Source organism: Nomascus leucogenys, chromosome 3 (assembly GCF_006542625.1).
Source record: "Nomascus leucogenys isolate Asia chromosome 3, Asia_NLE_v1, whole genome shotgun sequence".
Lineage (NCBI taxonomy): Eukaryota > Metazoa > Chordata > Mammalia > Primates > Hylobatidae > Nomascus > Nomascus leucogenys.
Genome location: NC_044383.1, coordinates 98443140 through 98454439, shown reverse-complemented (window position 1 = coordinate 98454439; position 11300 = coordinate 98443140).

Here is an 11300-nt window from a genome sequence, read left to right as displayed (position 1 = left end):
GTGGCACAAGAACTACGTGACAAATGCACAAGCTTCAGTAGCCGATTCAATCAACTGGAAGAAAGGGTATCAGAGATGGAAGATCAAATGAATGAAATGAAGTGAGAAGAGAAGTTTAGAGAAAAAAGAATAAAAAGAAACGAACAAAGCCTCCAAGAAATATGGGACTATGAGAAAAGACCAAATCTACGTCTGATTGGTGTACCTGAAAGTGACGGGGAGAATGGAACCAAGTTGGAAAACACTCTTCAGGATATTATCCAGGAGAACTTCCCCAACCAAGCAAGGCAGGCCAACATTCAAATTCAGGAAATACAGAGAATGCCACAAAGATACTCCTCGAGAAGAGCAACTCCAAGAACATAATTGTCAGATTCACCAAGTTGAAATGAAGGAGAAAATGTTAAGGGCAGCCAGAGAGAAAGGTCAAGTTACCCACAAAGGGAAGCCCATCAGACTAACAGCAGATCTCTCGGCAGAAACTCTACAAGCCAGAAGAGAGTGGGGGCCGATATTCAACATTCTTAAAGAAAAGAATTTTCAACCCAGAATTTCATATCCAGCCAAACTAAGCTTCATAAGTGAAGGAGAAATAAAATCCTTTACAGACAAGCAAATGCTGAGTGATTTTGTCACCACCAGGCCTGCCTTACAAGAGCTCCTGAAGGAAGCACTAAACATGGAAAGGAACACCCGGTACCAGCCACTGCAAAAACATGCCAAATTGTAAAGACCATCGAGGCTAGGAAGTAACTGCATAAACTAACGAGCAAAATAACCAGCTAACATCATAATGTGGATCAAATTCACACATAACAATATTAACCTAAACACATAACAATATTAATCTTAAATGTAAATGGGCTAAATGCTCCAATTAAAAGACACAGACTGGCAAATTGGATAAAGAGTCAAGACCCATCAGTGTCCAATCTGATCTTTTGCTTTTTATCTTCCTGGTTAGCACCATTGGTCTGTGGGTCCCAGCCTGTGATTCCCACACCACACTGGCCATCAGGATGGATAATTTCATGTTTCTGGTTTGTCTATGAAAAGCAGAGGAGTCGCAGCCCAACACTGGGGTATTCATGAACTGTATCTCTCCGGCTCCAGCTCTCCCGGTTCCACATATAGTAATGCACATATCTGTGTAATTTTTGAATTTAAGGAGTTTCACCCTCCTCCCATTTGCTGTCCGTGAAATGCTGGCGGCGGCAGGCATTTTTCTGGAATCGTCTTCCATCCCTCTGCAGTCTCACTGATGTGGAGCAGGGGAAGATAGATGTTGACCATCCTTGCCTCTTCGTAGGAAAGGAACATCTTGCTTGAAAAGTGACCTGCAAAACCTCCCCCAGCTCCAGAACACACTGGCGCTGGGTTACTCACTCCCACATGTGTTTAGACGTCTTTGGCTGTGGGAGCTCCTATTTAACTCTTTCCAGCCGACTGTGTGTGGACTCCGTGGATATGGTATTTTTAGAGGTTGGGGCTGCTATTTTTGACCTTACACAATAAGAGCTTTCACAGTGTGTGTCCTGTTCTGAGCATGTTTCCCTATTATCTCATTTAACAGAATGCTAATCTGTCTAGGAGCTCATTTCACAAGTGTTCAGTTTGTGATGTACGTTCCAACAGACATGGCGCTAAGCATAATTCAATGTGCACCATGTTCTATGATTTACAAAGAAGTTTCCTGTGTATTATATTTTTAATTTCACAGCTCAGTGAGGTGGGCAAAAGCAGTATTACCATCCTCATTTAACAGATTAAAAAGTGAAAGCTAAGCGATTATACTTGGTCAATAAAACACACTTAATCTCTGCCCTCTACAGCTAAATAATCTACTGGGAGAGAAGACGCTGAACAAATAAACACACAAAATGTCCGTCATTGAAAGTTGAGTAAAGGCTAATGAGAGCAAAGAAGAAACTATAAGAGAAAATGACAGGTGAGAGCTAATTTAGATTGGGAGCAGAGAGGACTTCTGAGGAAGTGATACTTAAAGAGTCGAGAGAGAAAGCTAGATGAAGAGTCGGGAGACGACTCCCATTCCAGGACTCCTTCCACTGGCAAGATACACACCTCTAATGGTGGTGAGCTCCCCTGCACAGAGCACATCCCACTCCTTTTCCCATAAGATTCCTAAAATCATTCTGTTGGGAGCATCATCACAGCTAGAATAGTCCCTTCTCCTGGGAGTACCAGCTGTCTGGCCAGGAAGCGTTTGGAGCTCATGCCTGTGGTCAGCAAGCTTAGTGCAGTATGAGTCTTCCTTTCCTCATCCCCTCTTTCCTTATCTTCCGATCTTACTGGTTGTGGAGAAGGGTGTATTGACAGCCTTGAGAAAAGAGAAGATATTGTTTGTGGAAGTAATGTATTGAATGTGTGCTATGAGAGGGGTCAATATTTGCTCCTGTGAAATAGAGATGTAGTAACAATAACACAGCCTGGGCAACATAGTGAGACCCCATCTTTACAAAATAGAAAGTAAAAAAATTAGCCAGGTGTGGTGGTGCATACCTGTAGTCCTAGCTACTGGGGAGCTGAGACAGGAAGATTGCTTGAGCCCGGGATGTTGAGGCAACAGTGAGCTATGATCATACCACTGCACTCCAGCCTGGGAAACAGAGAGAAACCCTGTCTCAAAAAAAAAAAAGTATAATAATAATAAGAGCTAACATTGGCCGAGTGTCACTGTGTCTCAATATTGTACTGAGTGCTGTACATGTATTAACTCATCTGATCCTTCAGCAACACTGGGCCTGTGTGCTATGATTACCATCTTTGGTTTACTTATTAGGAAACTGGGGCAAGGTCACATGGTTAGCAAGAGGTAGAACCAAGATTCCAAGAATTTCATTACCATGCTCTGCTGCTCTCTGCATGGCCTGTAAATGACACCATGATCAGTGGCAGGATGATTGATTGATATATTAATTTGCATTGAGTTCTCTGTATTTTTCTTCCACCTGCTCCTCTCCTGGATTTCAACAAGTTAGTGAGGCCCTTTAGGGTTCCCGCCTATCCATCCTCTAAGCACAGGATGGAAGCTGCTGGCATGTTTTATCTTGCCTTTGAGATCCTGCCTTGTTCTCACTGGTGAGAGGTGATGCTGGGAGACTAGGGGGAGGAAGAGGAGTGCAGCCGAGAGTTGGGTGAGGACTGAACATTCAGGCCTCCCTGTGCAGCACCCCGGGAGGTGGCTAAAGCTCAGAGGGACATGATGATTCATGGTGCTTCCAGGAGGCTGACCCAGTACCAGTGCCCTGCACTGGCTAAGTTCCTCAAAGAACTTTGTGAGGATGCAAAGCCTCAAGTGTCTATGCATATTTGGATAATACAGGTATTGGCAGAAAACTTAGGAACTGATAATTAGAGGCCTGGCCCCTTTCTAGGCACCTTCTAGGCCTGCTGGATTGTCGTTCAACCCCCACTCATGGTGGCAGTGGTGTGGGTGGGTGGGTGGTCATGATGGTGGCCGTGGTATTGGGGGTGGGGAGGAATGCACCAATGATACCTTAGAATAAATCCATCTGAGGATGGAGGCAGGGGAGGAGGGTTCAGAGCCTGGTTTAATTTGAATTAAAGAAAAGGAATTTGTGAAGTTGAAGTCATACTCATACTTGCTACAAATACCACAAGCTTCACAAAATAGCCATTCTCCTGGAGTGTGGACTCTCCCCTGAAAATTCACAGAACTCAGAACCAAAACCAATGCCAGAGCATCTTTACCATCTCCCATGGCTCTCTGTTCACTCCTGGCTCGGCCTGCAACTGGGTCTCTAATAATGCAGCAACTCTGCCCACCGGGTTGCTACTGCAGGCCCAACAAGGCTGAAGGACATTTGCTTGGTAGGTGCTCAATAGAAACTTGGTGATTCAAAAGAGAGTCCTTTTAAATCACCTTATACTACATACTGCATACTACCAAAGCTAAGCATGTCTATAATTTTGCATACATTTATCCATTGCATTCTTTCCTGCCATTTGCAAACTATTACCATTACAGTCATATGTCCCTTAAAGATAGGGATATGTTCTAAGATGTGTATTGTTAGGTAATTTTGTCATTGTGCAAACATCATAGAGTGAACTTACACAAACCTACATGATATAGCCTGCTACATACCTAGGCTGTATGGTAGAGCCTGCTGCTCCTAGGCTACAAACCTGTACAGCATGTTACTGTACTAAATATTGTCAGCAATTGTAGCACAATGATAAGTATTTGTGTATCTAAACATATCTAAACATAGAAGAAGTACAGTAAAGAGATCATATAAAAGATTAAAAATGATCCACCTATATAAGACATTTGCCATGAATGGAGCTTGCAGGACAGGAAGTTGCTCTGGGTGAGTGAGTGGTGAGTGAATGGGACGGCCTAGGACATTATTACTGTGCACTACTGTAGACTTGATTAACAAATAGATTTAGTGTAGCCTATTTTTTCTTCGATAATAAATTAACCTTAGCTTACTGTACCTTTTTTACTTTATAGATTTTTATCATTTTTTTAACTTTTTGATTTTTTTTTTTTTTGAGACAGTCTCACTCTGTCCCCCAGGCTGGAGTGCAGTGGCACAATCTTAGATCACTGCAACCTCCACCTCCTGGGTTCAAGCTATTCTCCTGCCTCAGCCTCCCGAGTAGCTGCGACTACAGGCACCTGCCACCACACCTGGCTAATTTCTGTGTTTTTAGTAGAGACGGGGTTTCACCATGTTGGCCAGGCTGGTATCAAACTCCTGACCTCAAATGATCCACCCACCTTGGCCTCCCAAAGTGCTGGGATTACAGGCATGAGCCACCGTGCCTGGCCAACTTTTTGACTCTTTTATAACACAGCTTAAAACACACTGTACAGCTATACACAAATAATTTATTTGTATCCTTATTCTGTATGCTTTTTTCTAATGTTTTTTCTTACTTTTAAAACTTTTCTTAGTAAAAACTAAGACACAAACACCCACATTAGCCTAGGCCTACACAGGGTCAGGATCATCAATATCACTGTCTTTCACTTCCACATCCTGTCCCACTGGAAGGTCTTCAGGGGCAAAAACATGCATGGAGCTGTCATCTCCTACGATAACGATGCCTTCTGAAGGATCTGCCTGTCCTGTGTTATAGCTAACTTTTTTTAATAAGTAGAAGGATGACGCTCAAAAATAATGATAAAAATATAGTATAGTAAATATGGAAACCAGTAATGTAGTTTTTATTATCATTCTCAAGTATTACGTACTGTACATAATTGTATGTGCTATACTTTTATATGACTGGCCATGCCGTTGGTTCGTTTACACCAGCATCACCACAAACATATAATGCATTGCACTGTGATGTTGGAATGGCTACGACGTCACTAGGTGATTGGAGTTTTTCAGCTGCACTATAACCTTATGAGACCACTTTTGTATATGAGGCCTGTCATATACATGTGTGACATGTGACTGTCATTGTGTGACATGTGACTGTATTGCACATCTCACCTTTTTTTCTATATATCTTTCTGTTAAAAGCATCCCATTTTTTTTTTTACAAAGCACTAGCCTCAAGATCCCAACATGACTCTAGTCACATGTGCATGAGAGAGTAGGTTTGTTTTCTCTTCTTCCTCCACTAACATGTAAACAAGCCTTGTTAATCAACACCTGTGCATTCTCTGAGGGGGCTGTTCTGTGCGTGCTAAGGTGCTGCCAATGCCCCCCACCATGGATTGAGGGACAAAGAGGTGCCAGGCTCTGCTTGGTCCCCTGTCCGACTTTTAATAAACCAGGTCCAAAAATGAGCAACCTCTGACCACCACAAAATGCTCTGCCCAGCCATCTGCGTGGGGCTTGGGTCAGAGTCTCCTTGAAAATAAGCAGGTGTCCTCATTCCAAGGGCCTTTAAAAAAGTCAGGCTGTGGCCCAAGGAAAACAAGGCCAAATATCTCAGAGGTTTAGAATTCATTTTGTCACTTGGCCTTGTTAGTCTGGTTTGCAGGGGGAGCTCTGTGTGGGAAACAGGGCTGAGTTAATCAGAGGCAGACACCGAGGCTGACCACATGCAAAGGAGAAGCGAGAAAAGAGGAGGACAGAAAAATTTTCAGTATTTCCAAATGTGGGTGAAGCTAATCTTTCAGAGAGGGAAAAGTATGCACAATGTGGTGTGTCATTCCTGATTTGTAAAATGCTTGCACATGTGAATCATAATTCAATTAGATGGGGACAGTGACAGGCATCCTGGACTTGGAGTCAAATTCAAGCTCTGCTACTTTTCTGAGCTCACTCGCCTCAGACAATTTCTTTCAGGCCTCCCTGCCTCCAAGCTTCCTACCTCCCCCAGTCCAGCCTCAACATTGCTATTTGATCTCTTTTTCTTAAACACAAATTAGATCATGTCACTCTCCCACTCAAAACCCTTTTTCACTCCCCCTGGAATAGAACCCAGCTCCTGGGAAGCACGGTAGAAGGCCTTCCACGATGAAGCAATCTCACCCCTGCGCTATCCTTGCCTCACCTGCCAGCTCGGGTAGCACAGACCTGTTGTACTGTGAGTCCCCCAGCCTCTTGCTTTTGCTTATGCGATTCTACCAGGACAACCCTGCTCACTGCTTTATCTGATAAGCGGTTTGCACAAGTGACTTTTCCCCTGAGAAGGCTTCCTAACCAGCACCCACAGCAAAGCTCCTCAAGCAATTAGTGTGCCACCCTGCCCTTGTAAAACCCATACTGCAATCATCTGTTTATATGCACGGTTGAAGATTTTGCTTATAAAAATAATGATAATAATAGATGCCCAGTTAACTGCTTTAGCATATATGGGACACACACACACACACAAATTCCTTGTTAACCTGAAATTCAAATTTAACTGAGCATATGTTCATATGGCTTGTCCCTACTAGACTGGGTCACTGAAAATAGAGACTGAGACATCTTCATAGCCTTGGTACCCACAACATGACTGACTTACAGCAGGGGCTTGGTAAATATTTACTTTAGAGTTTCTAGCCTTAAAATTACTAATTTTACAGGCAAATGAATAAACGCTCCACTCACTTTTTATTTCCCTTCTTAAGTGAGATCTACATTAAGTGAGATCTAGGTTTTGCAGAAGGCTAAAGGTCACCCTTCTGCAAAATCTAGGTTGCAGTTTCCAGACTGTCCGGCTCCAACCTGCCATGAGCCCCTGCAGACGCTAGATGGCGCAATGGGCTAAGGGACCAGCCCTGCTCTGGGGTCCGGGCGCCCCTACATAAAAGCAGGCGCTTCCTCTGCCGCAGAGCCCTGCATTATTGATTGTGACGCTGCCGCAGAGACGGCAGGAGCCCGCCGCCATCTCGCCAAGTCTGCAGTATCGGGAACGTGGCTTTAGGATCCTTTTTTCTCTGCAAAATATCCCTCGATAGCTGGAAAGAGAGAGCTCTCTGTGGTCCACATGATTGTTTTCATTCATGGGAAGCTCAGACCCTCCCATAGTGAGAATCACTTTTATTTCACATTGTCATTCTGAATAGCGGCACCAAAGAATAGCAGCTGTACTTTTTGAAAGCCGCTGATTTGAATCGGCACCTATCGTAAAATACTACCGAGTCACTGAAAGGCAAAATAGTCGGGGGCAGTGGGGGAAATTCATCATCTCTTTAGGTTTCTCAGTTACAAAACATTCTTATAAAAATAGATGAAAGTACTACGGGCGTAAAATAGTTTCATGATATTTAAAAACACGGCCGTATTTTCAACCGGCATTTATTGGAACCGGAAATCTGCATCTTGGAACTGAAAAGCGCTGATCTGAAATTAAACCGTGGGTGGGGCCTCCACGCCGTCCCCGCCGTGGCACCCTTCCCTCCGGGCCAGCAGAGGGCGCTCAACGGGCAGTCAAAGGGGCTCTCGCAGGAGTCCTGCCTACACGAACATTTTCTTTTAGCAGGGAACTGAGTTTTCTATTTACTCACCAGTGTTTTTATTTAGCCAATGCCTTTCTTTGAATATAGATGTGCTGATGAGTGTGCTGTATTGTTCCCTCTCTTTATGAGCCACACATACAATGCATCCTCCATGTTGTCTCATTTGAGTTTCCTCTGTGAAACGAGAATTTAGAGACAGTGTCAAGCATCTTGACTAAAGAATCTTAGATTCTGTACTCATAACCATCAAATATAATTCAACAACACATTTAAAGCAGCTTTTCCTGTTGAATCTTTCCCAAGCATTTTGCTTTTTTTTTTCCATTGGAAATATCTGCCCTTTCTTCATGTATCTGTGTATCATCGGTTTTAGTAGTAATATTTGCTCAAATTATGTCATTATCGGGATACAATTAAGTGAAATGAACAGATTAGGAAAGAGGCAAACAACACACTGGGCCTACTAAAGAGGAGCCTCCTGTCCTACCAGCTGCGAGCTATCAGTGAGCTCAGGGCGTGTTCGTATGTTTCACGAAAAGAAACAGAGTTAATTGATCTGTCCAGGTACGTGGAGGTCAATCAAGACGGCTTCCACCTGAATTCAGAAAGGTTACATCATTGTTTAAAAGAAATACACACACACACACACACACACACACTTTTCCAAATCCACATGTAATGTAATTGAATCAATTGCTAAATCAAATGCTGTCTTAAGACTTGACAGAACAAAACTGAGCTCACGCTTACACACACTAGGACTGTTAATAGATGAGGCTCATCCACAAAAGACTCTCCAAAGTGAACCTCATGTCGAGTGTGGAAAGCAACTCTTCAGTCCTGGATGGTGGCTTTCAGAATGCCATCCGTGTCCTGTGCATGCCAGGCACACAGACACTGCCCTTACCTGCCCCTCAGGTTTTATGTCCAAACTTAGTATGTCCAACTTCAGTAAGCAAGAATATCAGTTCTTAAACTCAGGTTCACAATAAATATCATATCTTTTTAGAATCCCTTAAATCAAGTTGCATGTAACTCCAAGTCCCCCTTTTATTGAGCTGTTGGACAGCTGAGTCATAATCATTATTGGGTACCTCCTCCATCCTGGTTTGGGTCAGGGTTCCAGGTCCCTGCAGCCCACAGGCAATGGTTCCTTCAGGTTTGACAATCCTGGTATTTCAGTATCAGTCTTGGGGCATGAGAACATTGGTGCACTGGAAGATGCTGCATCTAGGGACCAATCTCCCTGGCTGGAGTCGCTGCTAGGGATATCTTGGCACCTCCCCAGCCCAGCACACTGCCAAGGAGAGGTGAGCAGCTCCCATTCTCACAGGACCTCTGACCAGTCTTGGGGGCAGAGAATCTCTTCCAGCCACCTAGCTGCTCCAAAAATGTGCCACTTCCTCCTCCCACTCTAGGAATTTACTGTAAACAGTAGTATCAGCTGTAAACTCTTTCAAACAAGATGGTGCCCCAACCCCCACCCCCATTCCCAATAAAACTAAGGAGCTGCAGAAACTAAATGTGTGGATTGGCACTGCATGGGGAAAAGTTCTGTTCTAATGGGACAAAGTAATGCTAAAGATTCAAAGCCACTTTGATCAAAAACATTCTGTCTTTTCTGGACAGTTACAAAAAGAGGAAGGATGGGAACTTTCCCACCATGGAGAACATGGGAGCTCTGTTTTGGGGCTCTTGAAGCATTTCCATGTACAAACACTTCGTTTTGTTAGCCAGCATTTTCGGTTCATGCATCCCTTCAGTCCCACCTCTAATTAAGCAAGGGCATTAAATTTTTAGTATCAGTAATAAATGTCCCTTCCACCCCCCAAAAATGTCTATTACAATTGTATATTTTTTCTGCTACTGAAAAGGAATAACAAGTTTATGTGATGTAAATGTTGGCTTTGAGAAAATGAATAGGGAAGTGAGTCAGGAAGTAATCAACAGGAAGCATAATGGTGGGAAGGAAAGCTGGGACTCACAACCCCTGAGATCTGGAGGGTGAATGCAGGTCACCGGGCCACTTCCTTTAGGGAGCTCATTATTTCAGAGACAGCACACCGTTGTTGGAACCCTGCGTAGCAGCACTGTCCAGCAGAACTGTCAGCAATGATGGAAATATTCTATAATATAGAACTATAATGTGCTGTTGAGCATTTAAAATATGGTTAGTGTGAATGAGGAACTACATTTTTTATTTTAATTTTAATTAATTTAAGTTTAAACAGTCATAAGTGGCTAGTAGCTGCCAGTTGATAGCATAACTCTGAAGTCTTTTTTCTTTTTTCATCCATAATTTATCCCTCACATATTTCCATAAATGTTTTTGTAAGCTAAGACGGCTTACAAAAAAATCAAGCACAGTATAAAACCCGAGAATTAATTTTTTTAATGATTGAAAAAAATAGTAAAAGAAGAGGAAAGCTCTGTAAAATAGAGCAGAGAACTAGATGCTCCCAGACACATGGAATGAGTTAGTCAGTGCCTTTGAAAATTAAATTTATTTCTAAATTGGTGGAAAGTAAAGCAAAAATGAAAAGTCGTGCAGGAGGGAAAGGTGAAATTTGTAGTTAACCATTGTTTGGCTGCTCAGAAACACTCAGTTCCTGAAAATGGTCGCCTTGCCCCTGAAGCCCTCACTCTTACCCATTTCTTCTAGTTGGTATGGCGGAGCCCCTCTGGGTGATACCGCTGGGACCTCACCCAAGCTGGCCAATCATAGTCCTTTCCTTGAGAGATGACTGGAGACACAGAAAAGTGTGGTGTCTCCATAGACTGATGGATGGCATGTGTGAAACTTGAGGTGTGTTGAGCTGAGGGACAGAGGACAGCAGTCTGTACCAAGGCAGGGCACAATGATGTGGTGAGGGTCACCAGTACAGGCTGTGGATTCACACTCGCTCTCTTACTACAATAGCTGTGTGACATTGGACACATGCCTTTACTTCCCCAGGCTTCCACCTCTGAAAAATGGAATAATTTTAGTTCAGATTTTACAGAGTTGTTGTAAAAATAAATAAATAAAATGCAATAAACCTAAGCAGAAAGCGTGCCTAGGACATAATAAATGCTCCACAAATATTATTAATTATAGGAATATTAGCAGCAGAGTCCTGACAACATTCATGTTTTTGGATTTGTGTCATTCCCAAAGTCCAAGCATGGATTCCACTGGATTCCATGAGACATGCTCCTCCCCCATATTCTTTTTTTCCCCAGTTTTATTGAGCTGTAATGGACAAATCTCTCCCATATCCTTAAAATGAAATTTCTGTTTTGCTTAAGCTAATTTGGATTGGGTTTCTGCTAACTGCCTCCAACAGGGTTCTCACTTGTATGCCACCTTGTTTGGAAGTCTAACTTGTCTTCCTTCCTATGCAGAAGGCCGGGTCAGCTG